We start from the raw sequence: 21,654 nt of genomic DNA, 5'->3' as shown, positions 1-21,654 counted from the left end.
AGCAAAAACAGTGTCATTTTTACCAATAACATCAACCGATGTGTCACCACTTTAACCCATACCCCACCAAGAAACACCTTTATAAACATTAATACAATATACAATAGGCCTAATTCATAATCACAGTAATAATGAATACTAGAAAAGGAAACAGGCCAAACTCATTATTCATTCATCATCATAGCCATTGAGGTCATCGTCAACATCCTCAGCATCAACCAAAATGTTCCTGAGTAGGTTTTGACGGAGTTCCTTCCTGGTGCAGCATATTTTGTTGGGCTATGAAATCAGTATGTTAGCCACTGAATGACCAAGGGATGTAGGTAAGGAGGGCTTGCAGGTCTTTAACTTTACTTTCTTTTAAGGCACAGTGGTTTATCATACTTTGGTGTGAGGGAAACATCGCCAAGATTAAACTTTCTGACACTGTAGTTTGCTTTACCTTTCATCTGCCACGCAGCTATAGCTGGAGCATTATCATCATACGACACTGTTATGAAATAGTCCTCTCTGTAGGCTACTGCAGTCTGAACATGAATCTTCTAGCATCTTTGAATTTTGTATTCGGGTCATTAGGTTTTCTCTGGACAATAAAGCGCTGCAGTGTGTCAAAGTTTAGGAAGTTTTTCTGCTCCATTTTAACCACCTCATAGCACTGTTCTATGGCTGTATGAATGATGTGAATGTACTCATCCAAACTATGAATGTGAACATATCTACTGACGCCATGTAGTTCACCACAGTTGTCAGTGATAACAACTAATTTGGAGAAATCCTTAACACTGTACTCTTGTGCAATCCAGTGTTTAATGTAACTTGCAATCTCCACTGAACCACGCCCCCCTGTCTTTTCATTCTACGCTGCTGCAAATCGACACAAATCACTCGAGTATTAGGATCATTGTTACCAGCATAATGCCATAATCCTTCATAATTTGCTGCCCCTGACTAACCAATTCTTTATGTGCAACTAACTGAGCTTCAAGATTATGTAGAGAATCGGCACCAGCATCCTTAGCAGCGCTAATAGCAGTCAACAACTTAGTCACACTTACTGCATGTGTCTGTAGCTGGAGGCTGGATGCCAATATTATAGTTCTTGGTGAACACATTCCGATAATACGAATATTTCACAACACCCTCACCTGGGTATTCAGTGGCCATCCAATCAACATACTTTTCATACAACACCTTTATAGTTGCTTGTGATTCTAGATACTTCCTGTGAGGTGATTTAGCTCTGCTGTAATGACTACCAACTGTTGGTAAGAGCTGTATGCTTTCAGGAACACGGTCAACAACACCAGTAGGAAGTGCATTACCTGGCCTGTTTTTGCCACGGCTATCACCTGTACCTACACCTGTGACACCCACACTCTTCACTGCGTACTCGACACGACTTCTTTTTAAACCAAAGATTGACAAGAAACTTTGTCTGCACACAGAGTACACTTTATTCTCATACTCAACAGTGTAGGAGTAGTTGAACCAACGAGCAGGTCCAGGAGAAGCTGCATTCTTTGATGGACGATGTCTTTTTACTGGTAGCCTGTGCACTGCTTTCTGTAAATACATATTTTGCATGTTAAAATCACCTAGCTTCCAAAATTCAGTGAATATCTTATCAGTCACTGGTCTTGTAACCTTAGCAAAACAACCATCTGCACAAGGCCGTCCCACACTCCAGGCTGCAGCTTGTTGCTTTGTCACCATGCTAGTATAAACCTTGCCAGATTTTCTTTTTTTCTTTGCCACATTACACTGCCATGTTTCAGGCTGACGCACTTTTTTCCTTCCCCTCGAGGTGCTAGGGATGTCTAGCTCACTGTTATCACCCATTATGATACACAATTAATGCTGTAACGGCAAGGAATAAGATGAAAACAGAGATTCCACTGAATGATGCGCGGGGACACGTGGATGGACTCGTGGAGGGCGACTGAGTGTATATCGTACTCCCATTGGCTGAAAAATGTAAACAAACTCCCCGGTGTGCTCCTATGCTGTTGCTCATTGGCTAGTGAGACTGCAAGACCAGCTGATGGCATTTAACTGCCTCCTCCAGCAAAGTGTGAGTACCTACTAGACACTACGTCAGCAGTTGCTGTAGCATTGCACCTTAACCCATAAACCGCAGGGTTGTTTTGGCGCTCCTTGCGTGTCCCGCGGCGATATTCGCGCTCCGACAGACTTTGTAAAAATATTTGCCAAAAATCAGTTATTAGGCCTAGAGTATTATAATTATATGTGCATTTGGCACATACCTTTAGCTTTCTCCTGGGATGTTTGTTGAGCCTTCGTCGAGTACCGTAGGACTTGTGGAGACTTCAGAAGTTGGGTAATGAAGTCTCCACTTTACACTTCCCGACACCCCATAGTATGATTACCACAGCCTGATATTATCACTAGAAACAGTATTCTATCATTTTCAAATAGTTTGGAATCCATACTTCAAAAAAAAAAAAAAAATGTGAAAGCAATGAAAATTACGAGCGCGTACCAGCTTCCCACTTGCGCTCGTTCGCAGCTGGTATTCTGTCATTTATTATTCATAAAAACACTCACAGTTTATATTTCTATTACTATACAACACATATATCTGCAGTCTTTATCCATAAGTTTCCTTCAGTAACAGTAGTTTATTGTCACTGTAGGCATTCAATTTCTCTTTCAGTAAAATACGTAGCATTCACTTTCTCGTCCTGTATACAAGCATTGAGAGCGAATCTGTCACTTTCACTTTCACTTTCATAACTCCTAGTATTCATACATGCTAGAGTGAAACTTTCACTTTCATTACTCCTAGTATATATACTCGTATTCTTATTACTACTCATTTACATTTCTATTTACATTCTCTATTTTAATTACATTATTTACATTTCTGTTTTATTCACACTGTGTTATGCACTGTCACTTGCAGTAACTTATAAAACTATTTTCCACTGTTCACTTATATTTACATTCTTTGCTTTCACTTCCTGTTTACACATTATTTACACATTATTTACATTTCCACTTACACTGTTTTAGTCACTGGAAAGATCGTAGTCACTGTCCATCATTTTCATTGATAAATCAGCCAGTTCAACTTCCACAGCTGTCACTTAGCCCTTTACCCCTTTCCACACGAGGTTTAGTAGGCGTAGAGGTCACAGGGCCCTTTGCATGAGGCTAAAAAGCGACGGAATTGGATAGGCGCGAATCCGACGTGGTTTCACTTTGAAAGACGACAGTAAACTGAATGCTGTGGTTGCCTAGGGGCAGTGAAAGGCTGCCAATGTCAGCGTGGTGACAGCTGCTAATATATACACTATGAAATGACTGGCAGGAAATCTAGACAATCCATAATAAATTAGGTAGTTCCAGGTGAATGTAAATATTAATTAGGCTTCTCCCTTCCTTTCGTATATATATATTTTTATTACGAGAAGAGATTATACGGCATATTTCAAGGGGAAATAAACAGGGAAAATTAGCAAACAAGTGCATGTGAGGTGTTGTCAGGTGATAATTTAGCCAATTCCAGGTGAATGGCATTATCACTTACCTTATTTCTTTTTTGTATATATTATTTTGTATAAGAATAGGGCACAGGGCTTATTTCAATGGATGAAATCAGTGGAATATTCCAGGGAAGATTTACTTAGCACAGTGCAGCCGGGCAAGCGAGAGGAGAGGGTAATGGAAGGGAGGTAGGGAGGGGAGTCAAGAACGGGGAGAAATGGCTAAATTGTCAACAATGGATGGGAGTACAGATGAGATTATGAGTGCTGACTAGTGTTGGACATTGGCAGTACTGATAGATGATACAAGCCACCACTTGAAAGCCCGGGCGAATTGAAAATAACACAGAATCACAAAAGTGACGCCCCGCGGTATGATCCAGTTCTCCCAAGCGTCACGAAAGTGACGCCCCACGGTTAAGGGGTTAAAATGGGATTTTCACCTTTACTAACATTTCTGTTTCCAGCCTCGAGTCTTCCTCTGGACAGAGGAGAGTTGGAGGAAGACAGTGATATACATAACTCAGTTTAGTTAAATATGGCTCTTGGCTGACTCCTCTACTGCATGCCTCTGCCTACCTATTTATTTGTATATATATATATATATATATATATATACATATATATATATATATATATATATATATATATATATATATATATATATATATATATACATATATATATATCATCATCATCATCATCATCATCTGGATCTCATTTCCCACCCTTTGACAGGGGGAGGATTAGCAGCATCCAGAGCCCAGGTTAGCCCAGTTCAATGGCCTATGATTCCATTCACTCATCATTCAAGCCCGCGGAATCCTGGCTCTATCTGATATGCTAAAAACATTCACCACATTCTGCAGCTTCACATAAACATATCCGATAGTCAATCCAGACACTGTCACATTAAATAGGGGTGCCAAATTCCTGATCATGCACTTCTTCTCACGCCATTCATCCAGCCAGCTCAGTCTCTTGTCAGTCCCCTAGCCTCACTGACATCCATACTCTGTTCCTCACACATTTATATAATATATATATATATATATATATATATATATATATATATATATATATGATTTAAGTTCAGAGCTGTGAGTAGCTGTCTAAATATTAGTGCACTTTGTAACATTTCATTCTTTCCTGAGATCATCTTCAGACCAATCTGATGGCGTAATTGTTTTCCCAGTCAGTTGTTTTTTTTTATTTTCTTTCTTTACCAGTTTAACTAAATTAAACTGGTCACCACCAACCTGTGCCTATATTCTTTACTCTTGATTATTAGCATTTCTCTGCAAAATAGCAGTCTTTAGTCTACTCAGCCTTAGCTGAGTTAGCATTATGGCTACTAATATATATGTACAGGAAGCCAAAGATATGGGGTTTACTGACCCCAAATAAATAAGGGAGTACGTGCTCTCACGGTTTAGTTATGAGCAGCAACGTGAGAATGATGCTCGTGACGAGCGTTGAATTCAGTGTGAGAAATGCGAGAGAGAATGTGAAAACGAGTGAGAACAACGTGAGCATGAGCAAAAACAATGCGAACACGAGCAAGAACAACGCGAAAGAGAACGTGAATACGAGCGAGAATAACGAGAACATGAATTTGCCATGCACGAGGCACATAAGAAACATGACCTTGAGATGCTGAAGCTCAAGCGAGACTCCTTGGCTTCAGACACATCTGGTGCAGCTAACCCAAGCTCCATGAGCGCTCTCCCTACACATGTTCTGGCGACCCAACACATCAAGCTTCCTCCATACAAGGAAGGCAAGCGAATCAAGCCATTCATAGCTTGTTTTGAAGACATGGCTCAGCTGTACCAGCTGGATGAGGCAGCTAAGCGGCTCCAGTTTCTTAGCTCGTTTGAGGGCCCTGCCCTCAATATTTTCCACAGAATTCATGGAGACAATCTCATGTATGAGATGATGAAGGCCGCACTCGTCAAAGCATACCTTCTCACAGTTGATGACTGCAGGAGTCAGTTTATGAGGGCACGTCTACAAGAAAAGGAGACTGCTGTTCAGTTTCTTGATTGGCTTACTGCTTACTTAGATGAGTGAATGGAAAAAACTCCTCCCACATGAGGGGGGATAACTGACCTTATGCTGTGCACGCAGCTAGAAAAGTCATGGCCTGCTGAGCTTATGGCTCAGCTTAAGATCTGCAAGGTAAGGGATGCCAGCCAAATGATGGAGAAGGCTGATACATTCTTCACTGCGTACGGGTATCAAACTCGTAAGCAACACACCTGGAACAGGAAAGCTGACAAATCTGGGAAACTGTCTCTGACTGAACTCCAGCAACAAGGACGTTCTCAAAATAATGGCCAGGTCCAAATAAACTACAGAAGAAGGACCAGGGGCAAAATACCCAGAAACCTGAGTGGAAGCGGTATTTCAAGCAGCAGCAGAGCAAGGACAAACCATGAAACCCTCAGTCAGGACAATCGACTTTAGTGTATTGGAGGCAGGATGCAAATGCAGCCTTCATTCCAAAACAAGCACACAGTGGTGCCAACCCCACCAGTACAGGTACTTCTCCACAATTCACTAGTCCCCCAGTGACAGTGAATTCTCAATCTCAGGTGGTCAATGCTCCAAGTCCTCAGATGGTGAGCACAACCCCTCAGGCATCTAGTTCTCAGGTCACCATGTTTGCCGCATCATTCATTCAGCAGCCTCATCAGTGGCTGGCTGCTTCCTCCACTGGCCCTCCCACAGGTGACAGTGCCTTCCTTGTTCAGCCAGGGTTTGTGGAAGGCATTCCTGTAAAGGTCCTGAGAGACAATGGTTCCTCAGGTTGCTCTGTCAGGCAGAGTCTAGTTCGGCCTGAGGAGTACGCAGGTCGACAGATCCAAGCTCAGCTTATTGATGGATTAGTGAGATGTTTCCTGAGGCACGTATCCAGGTGGCATCTCCAGTTTACACTGGTATGACAGTCGCAGTTGTCACGCCAGAACCTTTGTTTGACCTTATAATAGGCAACATAAGTGGTGCCAAGTATAGTTGCACTGTAGATGATGCTACTCAGACTTCGGCTGAAAAAACATGAGCCATGACCGAGGCTCCAAATTGTGTCACCCTGGTGATCATTGCATCACTGCAAGATCTGATTTGCAGCCAAGGTGTTGTCCAAGAACAACATTCCGACCCAACACTTGCTGCCATGCGGAAGAAACAAAAGGGTAGAGTGATTAAGTATTCATGGAGAGTTCAAGCCAGGTTCCTTCGTAAACAAGGATAGCTCTACCGTGAGTCACGAACACCCCAGGGCGAGGTTTGACTGCAGTTTGTCGTCCCGCTAAGTATCGCCAAGCAGTGTTAGAATGGGGTCATTGTTCAGCTTCAGGAGGTCACATGGGCAAAAGGAAAACCCAGGACCGTATCCGTGCTGACTTTTTCAGGCCAGGGATGGGACAAGAAATAGATAGCTTCGTGCACTCCTGCAATGTGTGTCAATGTATCACTAATCAGGGACATGTCCTTCCTGTGCCGTTTGAATCCATGCCCATGATCTCTGAGTCAGTTGAGAGAGAGGGCAGTGATAATGCGGGTGCAGCTCTGATGTCTCGCCCATTGGCCCCACAAGACACATTATGTCCAGGGCCTGTACATACATGTATACCTTAGGTTAAGGAGGAAGTTCGAGAACCCCGCAGGGACAATCTGAGGCTGTGTTTGAATTACCTTGTGGTGTCTGGAGCTGTGGGCCTCTCTGAGAATTCCCGGAGAATGCACATTATCCACATGAGTGTTCACACCCACATTGGGTCTTAAAATGTGACCTGCCTGAGATTGTGTAGGAATTCTCAGCTTGCCAATATTAATCATATGTGTTGAGTTAGGTTAACCAGTAAACTGCCCGTTCTCAGAGATTTGGGCAATCCAAGGACTGGCACGTTTCCTGGTTAATAATGTAGGTTTAACCAGTAAACTGCCCGTTCTCAGAGATTTGGGCAATCCAAGGACTGGCACATTTCCTGGTTAATAATGTAGGTTTAACCAGTAAACTACAGGGGTCCTCAGAGATTTGAGCAATCCAAGGACTACATTTCCTGGTTAATAATGTATCCATTAACAAAATAATAGTGTACTTTTTGTAACATAAGTACTGACTGCTAGGCAGAGAGAAATTGTAATTTAATAAAAATTGTTTGTTGCACTGACACTTTTGATGCTCCACCTTGATTGCTTTCGCAGGTGCAGCTGGCGAGTGTAGCAATTTTGTCGTGCACATCAGCTGATTGTCTCAGCCGCATGCTGCTGCCTCTTCTCTTCTGCCTCGTCATCTCTATTTACTATTGATTTGTATTATATAATTTTACACGTAGGTACAGTTACACCACAACTGTCACACCTACACCGTGTATTACATACACCACGCTACATAACAATTAGTTATTAATGTAAATGTAGCGAACTTTTCGCTCAGTTTGACCTGAGTACAGGATTTTTCACCGTCGTCACGGAGTTTTTTCCCTCAGGCTTGCTTCTATTAAAGTAAATACGAGGTTTTTATGCTCATGGGCGACTGTGATTTTCTCCTGTAGCAGGACAGCACACACACCACAGTGTGAATCTTGTGTGACTGAGTTATGAGTTATATGTACATATGTTGAAAAATTTTCTGAAGAAGTATTTGATTTTGATGGGGTGTAATGTCACGAATTCGTGCGAGCATATTTATAAATTCGTGACAGTGTACTTTAGTGAGAAAACCAAGAACTCTAGCGGAATTCCCACTGGGCATCACTCAGTTCAGTCATCCTTGTATTCACTTTGATTGGGATGGTTTTCATAACATTTGTCACTGTTTCACAAGTGACCATTCTTATCCACGACATTAGTGCTTTCACTGAGAGATTTATTGTGAGCCTATATCGTTCACTTTCTTTCCGTTGACCGTTGAAGTTAGGCCACGCCCTACTTCCGGCAAACACGGCCAGCCCCTACCTCTTTTCCCCATCTGAATTTAGTCAGCATTGAGTCACCTCGAGGGTAGGACCGTTTGTGCCCAGCGTAGAGCAGCGCCTCCGTTGTACAGAGAGTTCCTGAATCTCCACCTTGGGGAAGCGGGCTTAGTGAATAGCAGCGTTTTGATGTTCATCACAGGTGCCCAGACTACTCATTCGGCTCCCCTCCACTGACCAGTATTCTATTCGTTTTTCTAGCCTTAAGTGTGTTTAGCTTTTGAATTAGCGAGTGAGTGTGTTCTCCTTGTTATTTTGAATTAATTTTTGAGATTCATATAACGTAAATTTATTTAATTGTAATTGATAAATTTACAGTTCTTTTCCTTGAGCTTAATGTAATTAGACCCGTGTTTTATATCTCCACATTAAGCTTATTTTAGTTGCCGCTCCTAGTTTGCACAAACTCTTTACAATATTCATAACTGGTACTTACGCCAGTTCTTTTGTATAAAATTTAAATCCGCTGTGCCAGCCAGGAGTTAAGCACTGGCAAGAACCTGTTTATTATTATTAGCATTAGTTATTGATTGTCAGGGGTGAAGTCATTTTCTCGAGAGGCTAACAGTACTAACAAACAGCACGCATGAGTAATTAGTCTCTGCTGTGTACTGTTGAGAAAGTTTATAAATTCTCGTCCTTAAAGAATCGGCGGAGTAACCCGCCATAAAGTTAAACTTACTACTTGATTTTCACAAGTCAGTCCCTTGTTTATATTTTCAAGTAACATCTAGCATTCTTAATTCACATCCCCGCGTGACAAAAACCAAATATTTAAAATCTACTAATAGACAGTTAATGCCAGATTTGTATATTACCTTCAGTGCTACTAGTATTCCCATCTCCAAAAGTATTGAAATTCTCAGTGTCTCAATAATACCCTCAGCTGGACCTCTCATGTCAGACCACTTGCTAAAACCACCTCAAAGAAACTGGGATTTTTGTACAGAGTCCGTAACTTCTTCTCTGACGAACATTTAGCTATAATTTATAAGAATCATGTGCATTCTCAGCTTGAATATTGCTCACCCTTTTGGAATGGATGTGGAGAGGTTGCACTAAGGCAACTAGACAAAATTCGAAACAAAGCTGTTGGAATTATTAATAACCCTGCTATTATAAATAAGCTACCTTCCCTATAAGTAAGAAAGAATGTTGCCTCCCTTGCATTACTTTACAGATATTTTTATGGCAAATGATCAGACGAAGTTGCGTCCATTATGCCACCTCTCCATTCCTGCCCTCGTGCTACACGGGCATGTGGTAGCGCACGTGACTGGAAAGTCACACACACACATATTGCAGAACTTCTGCCTATCAGAATTCTTTTATTCCCCGATCTGCATCTCTCTGGAACTCGCTTCCCTAGAGTTGTTTCCCCCCAAACTTCAACCTACAACTGTTAAAGTCCAACTGTTACAGACATTTCATGAATGAAAGACGCCAGTAATCTGGTGTATGGATTATTATTATTTTTTTATTCATTTGTTTTCCCTTCCTCTGTTCTGTTATTATATATATATATATATATATATATATATATATAATATATATATATATATATATATATATATATATATATATATATATATATATTGTTACATAGCCTATGATTTCATCATCCTTTGTGTAATTTTAACGCACAGTTGCTGCATGTTTGATCACGAGCGTGTTCTGCCTCAGTCCCCCCCTTCTACCGTTATAGTAGAGTAAGTCGTTCTCTCTGTTATACTTTGCGGGATTTTCAGCTCTCTGTCCCCATGGCTTCATTTGTGCGTCCCTCTTACAAGTTGTATCAAGCTCTGCCAGCCCCTATATAATGAGCTCAGTCTCTGCATCATTGCCACTTAGATCTGCTCCTCATTTTGTTCACATCTCTGTCCTCCCCTGTACAGATATTATTATTGTGAGTGCTCAAGAAATCTCCAACCATCTAGCAGCTGTGTGTAATTTGAGTATAACTGTTATTGCATTTTTTCTTGTTCTGTATAGCATAAGTTTAATTTGTAGGCCTAGTGAAGTTTTTGTAATTCGTTTGGGGGTTCTTTATGTCAGTCATTTTTGATAATAGTTTGTATCTGTAATTATTTATCTGGCATTCACTGAGTATTATCTGGTATCTCATTTTATCAGGGCTGACTTAGATAAATTTACTCTTGCTAATTTCGTGTTAATAGAGGCTATTGCAGTTAACCATATATTTAACCTGTTCTTGCCATTACATTATCCTTATGAGTCCTGAATGTTTTGTTGTTAATTTTAAGCATTAAACTTAAACTTGTAATTTTACCTAACTCTTTTGTTTTGAACCTGGAACTTTACGGGACAGTAGTGACTCTTCGTATTCTCACTTAAAGTGTACATTATCTTTCTCTGTTTCGTAACATAAATTTGGCGACCTCATATCAGGATATTCAGGATATTATCATAAGGATATTGTTTGATATTTTGTGACTGTGATATATTCATGATGGCTACTATTTCTACACTTGATGAAGCCAATGATTTTTTGTCAAATGTGCAAACAGTGTGTGATATAGAAAACAGAACAAAGAATGAACTTAAGCTTGTTGCTCAACAATTGGGAATTGCAGTTCACTCTCATCATTCTAAAGATCAAATTGTTGGCATGATTAATAAAAGCTTGTTTAATGTAACTCCTCCAAATGAGCAAACGCAGATTGAATTAGCTAAGTTACAGCTAGCCCTGCAGGAGGCTAAGGCTAAGGAGGCGGAGTCTCGTGTGAAGGAAGCTGAATTTCAAGCACAGGCTAAGGAGGCTGAATTTCAGGCAAAAGCTAAGGAGGCTGAGGCACAAGTTGAAATTGCTAGGATTCAGGCAGACTATGAGTATCGCATGAAACAAGGTGGAACTGGATCATCTAGCTCTGATGGTTTTGATGTGGCTAAAAATGTTAAACTTGTCCCTCCTTTTAATGAATCTGATTTAACAAAGTATTTTCAGTTGTTTGAGAGGGTAGCTACAGGTTTTAATTGGCCTAAGGAGTATTGGCCAGTACTCCTTCAAACTGTTCTCACCGGTAAAGCTCAAGTAACTTATGCATCTTTGCCTCAGGATCAGTCTGATAATTATGATGTAGTTAAGAGCTTGATTCTTAAGGCCTATGAGCTTGTTCCTGAAGCTTATAGAGTAAAATTAAGGACAACTTACAAGCAAGATAAGCAATCCCATGTTGAGTATGCAAAAATCAAAGAAGATCTGTTAGAGCAGTGGTTAAATTCTAAGAATGTGGATTCTGATTTTGGTAAATTTAAGCAGATGATTTTGCTGGAGGATTTCAAAAGGTGTATTAGCAAAGATGTAAGCCTATATCTTGATGAGAAAAGAATAGATAATTTGTCTGATGCTGCAGTTTTAGCTGATGAGTATGTTCTCACTCACAAGAGATATTCTAGAGAAAAAGGGAAAGCTGAGAGTAAGTACGTTGCCTCTACTCAGAGTACAGGTAACAGGAAAGAGAATAAGGATGATGTTTCTCAGGAAGTAAATACCAGCTTCACCTCTAGATTTCAGAAAAGTAAATGTACTTATTGTAGTAAGCTTGGTCATACTACGGAGAGATGTTTCAGGAGACAGCGTGATGTGAACAAAAGGAGTCTTTAAATATTCAGTCAATTGGTCTAGTGTCCACTCTTGAGAGTTCCCAGAATTCTTTAACTGAGTTAACTGAACCTGCTTTGAGGGGTAACTTAAATTCTCATGATGGAGCTCCTCTTTTGAGCAGTAACGTGGGTGACACTCTCAAGAGTTCATGTGCTAATTTCCTGTCTGATGGTTTTGTCAGTCCTCTGGACAGTAATGACAGGAAATTAGTTAAAATATATCGTGATACAGGTGCTTGCCAATCCCTTATGCTGACCAGTGTTCTAGGCTCTAATTTTAATTCCTCTGATGAAACTGTAATCTTACAAGGTGTAGGGAATAATTACTTCTCTGTTCCTCTGTGCAGAGTGAATTTAGAGTCTGGTTTTGTTAATGGTTCTGTTATGGTTGGGTTGGTTGAGACACTCCCAATGTCAGGTGTAACTTTCTTACTTGGAAATGATATTGGTGGAAGTCAAGTGTGTCCAGCTCCTCAGTTGTCTAGTGAGCCAGTGGCTGCGTCCCAGGATTGTGATGTCCCTGATGTGTTCCCTGCATGTGCTGTCACTAGGGCTAAGTCTAAAGTTACTGGTGATTTAGAGGATAATGATGATGATGTTATCCTAGCTGACACTTTTCTTGCTAATTTGGACCACTCACCAGATGAGGCAGTACCCCGTAGTATTGATAATTTGTCTCGTCAAGAGTTGGTTGAGTTGCAGGTTGCTGACCCTGAGTTGAAAGGTCTAGCTAACTCTGCTTGCAGTGAGGAAGAGTCAGCTGGTGCTTCTACTTGTTATTATGTAAAGTCAGGAGTACTTATGAGGAAGTGGAGACCCCCAACAGCATCAGCCGACTGTGAATGGGAGGTTGTACATCAAGTTGTCATCCCTCGTGTTTGTAGGCAGGATATCATTAGAGTGGCTCATGATTCCAGTTTGGCAGGACACCTTGGAGTGAGGAAGACTGTGGCACGCATTTTGAAACACTTCTACTGGCCAGGTATCTTCAGGGATGTTTCCTGGTATTGTAAGTCTTGTCACACCTGTCAAGTTGTGGGGAAGTGTAATCAGACCGAAAAGGTTGCACCTCTAGTTCCCATTCCTCCTTTTGAGGCGCCTTTCACCCGTGTGTTGGTGGATATTGTGGGCCCTCTTCCTAAGACTTCTTCAGGATTTTCTTATGTGTTGACCATGATTGATATGGCTACTCGTTATCCTGAAGCCATTCCACTTAGAAATATCTCAGCAAAGAACGTGGTTAAGGAAATGCTAGGGTTCTTCACAAAGTTTGGTCTGCCCAAGGAGGTACAGTCAGACCGGGAAGTAATTTCATGTCAAACGTTTTCAAACAGTCTCTGAAAGAGTTGGGCATCACCCAGATCACGTCTTCAGCTTACCATCCCCAGACCCAAGGAGCGTTGGAGAGATATCATCAAACACTCAAATCGATGCTCAAGAAATACTGTTTGGAACATCAGAAAGACTGGGATAAAGGTCTTCCATTCGTTGTGTTTGCTGCAAGAGAATCTCCAAATGAATCACTGGGCTTCTCACCTTTTGAACTACTGTTTGGCCATGAAGTAAGAGGACCCCTTAAGCTACTCAAGGAATGCTGGCTGTCGGAGGAAGATGACGTCAACCTGCTGGAGTATGTGATGAATTTCAAAGAACGGCTGTCCACTGCTTTACAGCTTGCGAGAGAGAATTTAGGAGCTGCTCAGGAGAAGATGAAGACTTGGTATGATAAGAAGTCCAGGTTACGCCACTTTCAGCCAGGAGATCAGGTTTTGATTCTGCTACCAGTTCATGGGCAACCTCTTCAAGCCAAGTTTAGTGGCCCTTATTTCGTGGAGAAGAAACTCAGTGATGTCAGCTATGTCATCGCTACACCAGATCGTAGAAAGAGCAAGCAACTATGTCACATCAACATGCTAAGGTTATATCACAGGCGGGACGAAAATAATCCAGTCTGCACTGTAGCTGTTCCACCCGAGTCTGCAAGTGAAGCTCTCCCATGCAGTATGAGCCTGAGTGATAGTTTGGGGAAGAATCCTGATATCATGAATGATCTCCAGACTAAGCTTTCTCATCTACCACCCAAGGAAAGGCAGGAGTTTTCGGCATTACTGCAGGAGTACCCGCAAGTGTTCTGTGCCACTCCAGGAAGAACCACTGTGTTGATGCATGATGTCGATGTTGAAGACGCAAAGCCAATTAAATTGCCTCCTTACCGTGTGAACCCAGTGAAAGTTCCTCTCATCTAGAAGGAGCTTGGCTACCTGTTGGACCACAAGATGATTGAGCCCTGTCAGAGCGAGTGGAGTTCTCCTGTCACTCTAGTCCCTAAGCCAGGTGGGTCACAGAGGCTTTGCATCGACTACAGACGTGTTAATCAGATAACCAAAACAGACACTTACCCTCTCCCTCGTGTGGAAGATTGCATAGACAAGATCGGAAAGGCTAGGTACATAAGAAAGTTTGATTTGTTAAAGGGATACTGGCAAGTACCTATGACTGAACGTGCTATGGAGATCTCATGTTTTGTAACACTAGGAAAGGCTTTTGCATGTTCTGTAATGCCGTATGGTATGAAGAATTCACCAGCCACATTTCAGAAGCTCATGAATGTTGTAACAGAGGGTTTGGCAGGGTGTGTTGTTTATATTGATGATGTATTAATCTTCAGTGACAACTGGAAAGATCACCTATGCCATGTCAGTAAATTTCTTGACCGTTTAGTTCATGCTAATCTTGTAGCTAATTTATCAAAGTGTGATTTTGGTCAAGCTAAAGTTCAGTACCTTGGGTATGTAATTGGTGATGGACATGTTGCACCACCAGGAGCTAAGGTTCAGGTTATAAGTGATCTTCCCAGACCTAAAAGTAGGAAAGAGCTACAAAGATTTTTGGGAATGGTAGGTTATTACCGGAGATTTGTTCTTAACTTTTCTATTCTTGTATCACCACTTACAGACCTACTGAAAAAGGGAGTTGAATTTGTCTGGACCGATAACTGTGAATCCTCTTTCAACAGACTTAAAGCTATTCTATTAAGTCAGCCAGTGCTCGCTACTCCAAATTTTGCTAAGCCTTTTAAGATGGCTGTTGATGCAAGTGATACAGGAGCTGGGGCTGTTTTGCTGCAAAAGGATGATCAGGGTATTGAACATCCTGTATCTTATTACAGTAAGAAGTTCACTCCACCTCAAAAGAACTACTCAACTATTGAGAAAGAGCTTTTGGCCTTGATTTTGGGTTTACAGCATTTTTCATTTTATTTGTGTTCTGGTTTTGGCCCCATAGTCATTTATACCGATCATAACCCACTGAAATTCCTTAGTAAGTTTAAAGATAAAAATCAGAGATTGACAAGATGGAGTCTACTTCTTCAGGAGTATTCATTAGACATACAACATGTCAAGGGGAAAGAAAATGTTATTGCAGATTGCTTATCTAGACTTTAGACAGATTGTTTTAGAGTAATAAGAAATTTCCTTTGTAAATTTCTTTTTTCTTTGTGGGGAGGTGTTACATAGCCTATGATTTCATCATCCTTTGTGTAATTTTAACGCACAGTTGCTGCATGTTTGATCACGAGCGTGTTCTGCCTCAGTCCCCCTTCTACCGTTATAGTAGAGTAAGTCGTTCTCTCTGTTATACTTTGCGGGATTTTCAGCTCTCTGTCCCCATGGCTTCATTTGCGCGTCCCTCTTACAAGTTGTATCAAGCTCTGCCAGCCCCTATATAATGAGCTCAGTCTCTGCATCATTGCCACTTAGATCTGCTCCTCATTTTGTTCACATCTCTGTCCTCCCCTGTACAGATATTATTATTGTGAGTGCTCAAGAAATCTCCAACCATCTAGCAGCTGTGTGTAATTTGAGTATAACTGTTGTTGCATTTTTTCTTGTACTGTATAGCATAAGTTTAATTTGTAGGCCTAGTGAAGTTTTTGTAATTCGTGTGGGGGTTCTTTATGTCAGTCATTTTTGATAATAGTTTGTATCTGTAATTATTTATCTGGCATTCACTGAGTATTATCTGGTATCTCATTTTATCAGGGCTGACTTAGATAAATTTACTCTTGCTAATTTCGTGTTAACAGAGGCTATTGCAGTTAACCATATATTTAACCTGTTTTTGCCATTACATTATCCTTATGAGTCCTGAATGTTTTGTTGTTAATTTAAGCATTAAACTTTAACTTGTAATTTTACCTAACTCTATTGTTTTGAACCTGGAACTTTACGGGACAGTAGTGACTCTTCGTATTCTCACTTAAAGTGTACATTATCTTTCTCTGTTTCGTAACAATATATATACAGAAAGAGAGAGAGAGAGAGAGGGGTAGGATTCCACTGCTACCTGGCATGTCCTCGGGTGATAGATAGGAAGATGCTCCGTAGAAATACGAGACACCTTCAAAGATGGCATGGATCATGGGACCCCCAGTAGATATACTGGGCTTCAGTGACTATACTGAAGAAGATGACACAAGAATTACATCTCACCAGAAACTGTGTGGCAGGGATCTGAGACTATTTGCCACAATCCCTCCAACCAAACATGAAAAGTACTTTTAATGATTTCACAGCTGTTGCTGTTGGATTATCCTCAACTAAAGGTTCAATCGCACTAAGGATAAATGTGCCACCGAAAGTGGGTAGGCACTGTCTCGGGAAATCAGAGATTGGGCCATTAAACAAACGGAAATACATGAAAATTTACATGTAGAATGTAACAAGCCTCGCAGAAAATGCGTTAATGACTGAATTAAGAAACATTAGTTGGAATATTATAGGTCTAAGCAACATCCACACAACAATGAAGAATATTTAATTCCTCTGCAATAAGCAACCACCTATTTTAATTCAGAGCAAGGCAGAATGTAAGATTTATTGGTGAAGGATTTCTATTTAACAGAAATATTGCAAAGAATATTGTTAAATTTAGCATAAGTCTAACAGACTATCATAGACTGTACTTAAACACTGTGGAAGATAATCCTGATAGTAATACAGGTATTTGCGTCCACCTCGAAAAACACAGTTGAAGAAACAGAGACATTCAGTGATGACATCTCCCAGATTAAGGAAGAAGAGACCAGAAATACTATACTCATGGGAAACTTCAATGCAAATGTTGACAAAATGAAAGCTTGAGAAGAATATATAGGAAAGTTCGGAGTAGGAAACAGGAATGAAAAAGATAAAATGGTGGTAGATGTTGCTGAAATGTATAGCATGAAAATAATGAATACATTCTCCCACAAAAGAACAATTAGAAAATGGATCTGGAGACAACCAAATGGAGAAACAAAGAATGAAAGGAATTTCATTATAGCAGATACGAACAACACGATCTATCAACGAACATTATAGGAAGTGACCACAGAGCAGTGGGTTGTACAGCCAGATTCAATTTCAAATGTGAAAGAAAGACTGACTAAAAAATGATAATTCATGCCCAATAAAGGTAAGCGAAAACAAAGCTGCCTACGAATTAGAAATAATGAATTGATTTCAGACTCTAAGTTATGCAGAGTGTGACGCTGATGAGTTGAATGACGGACTAACAAAAGTGTTAAGGGAAGCAGCTGAGGAACTAGCAAGAACTAATAAAACCAAAGCCAACAAGTATTCGAAAACTAATCTTGGGTGTATGAAAAGAAGGAGATGAAAATAAAAATAAAGAAGGATGAAACACAAAGAGCAGAATTAAATAAGCTTATCAGTGGGAGACAAGGAGGAAAAAACGAAAGTTAAACATGGATCAGCAAAAAAAAAAAAAAAAAATCAAAATAGGAAAAATCTACTAAAATAGGACCGAAGAAAAATGGCACTGGGGAAGATATAAATTATATCATTGACAGACAAACCTGGTGGTCATTAAGTGCAGAGAGAAGATGGTGAAGAGAGTCGAGGAATTTTACGAAGGACTGCACTCATTAGTTACAATAGCACCAACAGCTTACTTTTCAGTAGACACAAGTGAAATACTCCAGCTAACCCCAGATGAAGTAAATTATTCTCTAAGTAATATGCAAAGAGGAAATGACCCTTGAGAATTGGAATAGTTGCAGATTTACTGTCGTATGCAAGAGCAGAAGTTTAACACTGACTCTCCACATATTTACTCAACGTGTAAAGAAAAAGAAAGCGCCCCAGACATGGTGTAATGCAGTAGTTGTTTTGCTTAGAAGAAAGGCGACTCAAAAGATATTAGTAACTGCCTATCTATAAGCTTGTTATCAGTTGTTTAAACACTCATCACTGAAGTCACTATGGACAGGACAACAACAAATTTGGAAGAAAACCAATCTCGTGAACAGGCAGGATTTCGAAGCGGGTATTTGATTTGATCATCTACACACAGTGAATCAGCTAGCTGAAACAACAACAACAACAACAACAATAGAATATTATAAACCACTGTGCTTAGGTTGTGTTTATTACAGTAAGGCTTTTGACTAAATGGAACACGTAGCAACTGTAAAGTCATTACGGGAAGTGAGAATAAACGAGATATTGTAAAGCTGCCAGAAAGCATCTTCAGTGCAGTAACTGCAACAGTTAGGGTAAGTAAAAACTCAGAATGCATTAAGATTGAGAAAGGCGTGCATCAGGGAGGCACAACTCCAACAAAATTATTTACGGCATGCCTTGCAAGCATTTTCAGACAGCTAGAATGGAAGAACAAACGAGTAAATATACATGGTGAATACTTGAACCACTTAAGATTTGTAGAAGATCTTGACAATTTCAGAAATACCTGAGACATTGCAAGAAATATTAAATGACCTAAATAGAGAAAGCCTCAAAGTAGGGCAAAAGATAAGCAGAATTAAAGCTAATGTTTAATTCAAATACACCAAAGAACGTCATCAATACAAACGTAGAAAATTCCTGAAGTTCTGGATTACAGTTACACGGGGCAAAAACTAAAACTAACAAAAGTCCATGAAAATGTAATAAAAAGACACATTAAAATTGGATGGAAAATTTTCGGTAAACATAAAAACATGAAACGTAGCTTATCAGTATGTATGATACGAAAAGCATATAATGAATGTATAAACACATCTATCATGTACGGTTGTGAAACCTGGAATATGAAAAAAAAAAAAGTTTCCTCAAAAACCAAATGGAACGGTCAGTGTTGGGAACATCTTTCAAACAGGCAGAGATTAACATGGGTGAGAGAGCAGATGTTATGAAGTTGTAAACGAAAAGAAATGGAAGTGGGCAAGTAATGTTGCAAGAGCAATGGATAGGTTAACCAATGGAAGAAGGAGATTACTGACTGGACTCCATGAGATTGTACGTGTAAAAGAAAAATGGCTAGATAGAAGGTGGTGAATAGAGAAGGTTGAGAGCAAAACCTGGCAGAGATTAACCCATCAAGTACTTTGTGTAAAGGAAAAGATTGGGGAAGCCTTTGTTCACCCCTATATATATATATATATATATATATATACTATATATATATATATATATATATATATATATATATTCTTAATCAGGGTGACCCAAGGATGGTTTTAATGGGGTCAAAATTCGGATAGGGGTCAATTGAGTCACAGATAGAATGTTCACCTTTTTGGCCAGGGAAACGCCGGGTAACCCTGCAGTCCAATTTTTGGCATGGAGACTCATATGACCTACAGTTCGGACATAAGCTAAGTGAGGTTGCTCTCCGAGGTCATTTGAGGTCACTGATCAGAGATTATTTTGGGTTACCGGTAATTCAAGCTCGAACGACAGTGCCCAGCAGCAAAATTTCTGGCATGGAGACTCACATGACCTCCAGTTCGGATATAGGCTATGTGAGGTTGACCTCCAAGGCCATTTGAGATCACCAGTAATAGTAAACAAGTGTTGACAAATACTGTGTGTTAGGCTGCAAAGGCTGAATTAAAAAGTTCCTCGACCTCTTATTACCAGTCTTCAAAAGGATAACAGGTACAGTACATGGTCTTCTTGGGGTAAAATAAACGATTAAACTAGAACAAATAGGATTAGAGTGTTCACGTTTTGGCTCTGTAAACTCCGGGTACCAATGCTAGTGTGTCTGTGTGTATATATATACACACCTCATACCAATTAATCTGGCCAGGCACGTATGGTAACACCGTTCCCCCCGGTATTCTGATTGCCTGGAGGTCTTTGCTCAATTTCGTTGTTGCCAAAATCGATACACTATTAATAGATATGATACTGAGTTTTTCGGCAGTACAATCGTCAAAAGCAATATGAAATCCGTTATATAACAAAAATCAGATTTTCGCAGAAAGATGGAGATATGAGTCAACGCTCCAAGCCAAGGTCAGCATTCGAACAATTCCTTACTCCATAATATAACAGGAAATTAAGGAAACCTGCTTCATCTAAGCATTGGTATAACACATTTTTAAGTTATAAGATCAGTCCGCACCCTTAAATCGTGTCACAACTCTGAATAATACAAAATTCAAATGAAAAGATGAGTTCTGCAGATAGGGAGGCAGCTCAATCGAACAGCCACTGAGAGACGGTTGAGTGAATGCGGGACGCATTTTTTTTTTTTTTTTTTTTTACCGTTTTTTCTTTCTTAGCGTGGAGAGTCCTTTATCCCCCTTCCCTTACGACATCATGCTCTCTCCTAATTCAGTCAAAGTAGGTGTTTACATTAGGCATTGGAGCTCTTATATACTGTGATACTAGCGTTTTAATGAAATAGGTTTCCTTTAGGCTACTTTGATTTTCGCGATTTTTCAAACTGAAATAAATTGATCAAGTTTGTGTGTATCGTGAGAGAAGTCACTATTATATCCTTCAGTGGATGTTGCCTTTCTTGGTTCAGGCTATCTATAGAAGATTTTAAGTAAAAGTGGTGTAGGAGTATAATATAGAGGCGTGTAAACAGGCTATATACTTTTTACCTTTCAGCTATACATCGCTCCTTAGTTTCAAAAATTACTTCTCTTGACCATAATTATTTTAAGTGACATCGTATCGAAAAGGTTATGATTATGTTTTCGAGTTTACTTATATGTAGGTTTGCTGGCAGGTATGTATGGGCACGATCCAGCCTGGCAGTGACAGTATGCCTGGCAAAGAAAGACCGGCGTTGAAGGCCAGAGTGGTATGCACCCACCAAGTACTTAACTCAAGCCAGGAATATCATCCACAATGTCCACTAGTATTTTGAAAGTGAGGGATCATGTCTAACTGCTGCACATGCAGTCGAGAAAACATCAGATGCAACTGGGGCCTCTGAAACGACCGTCAGGAGGATTAAGAGTGAAGTTTTGATGTCACGAGATGGAATTATACACACAGCACCTCCACGTTCAAGACTCTCCACTGTGGTAGGATAGACTGATGACTTTCAAAAGGACTGTATCTGGAGGGAATTACTTTCGTTTTACGAGCGAGGTGAGCTTCCATCATTGACAGAACTACTGAAGAGGGTCAAGACATCACCCATATCCTTCAGTGGATCAAGGACTTCTCTACACAGAGCTGTGAAGTAGATGGACTTCGGATACAAAAAAAGCAGAAAGTGGGAGAAGGATATTA

This window comes from Coenobita brevimanus, chromosome 21, assembly GCF_032717465.1.
Source record: "Coenobita brevimanus isolate Jiangsu-jjx chromosome 21, ASM3271746v2, whole genome shotgun sequence".
Lineage (NCBI taxonomy): Eukaryota > Metazoa > Arthropoda > Malacostraca > Decapoda > Coenobitidae > Coenobita > Coenobita brevimanus.
Note: the sequence above shows the minus strand (reverse complement) of the source record.